Below are 349 nucleotides of genomic sequence, written 5' to 3'. Positions count from 1 at the left end.
GTCCTCATGTTGTCTTCATGTTGTCTTCAAGTTGTCCCCATGTTGTCTTTATGGTGTCCTCAAGTTGTCCTCATGTTGTCCTCATGTTGTCCTCATGTTGTCCTCATGTTGTCCGCATGTTGTCTTTATGGTGTCTTCATGTTGTCTTCATGTTGTCCTCATGTTGTCCCCATGTTGTCTTCATGTTGTCCTCATGTTGTCCCCATGTTGTCCTCATGTTGTCTTCATGTTGTCTTCATGTTGCCTTCATGTTGTCCTCATGTTGTCTTCCTGTTGTCTTCATGTTGTCCTCATGTTGTCCCCATGTTGTCCTCATGTTGTCTTCATGTTGTCCTCATGTTGTCCTCAT

This window comes from Etheostoma cragini, chromosome 3, assembly GCF_013103735.1.
Source record: "Etheostoma cragini isolate CJK2018 chromosome 3, CSU_Ecrag_1.0, whole genome shotgun sequence".
Lineage (NCBI taxonomy): Eukaryota > Metazoa > Chordata > Actinopteri > Perciformes > Percidae > Etheostoma > Etheostoma cragini.
This window is presented reverse-complemented; position numbering follows the sequence as displayed.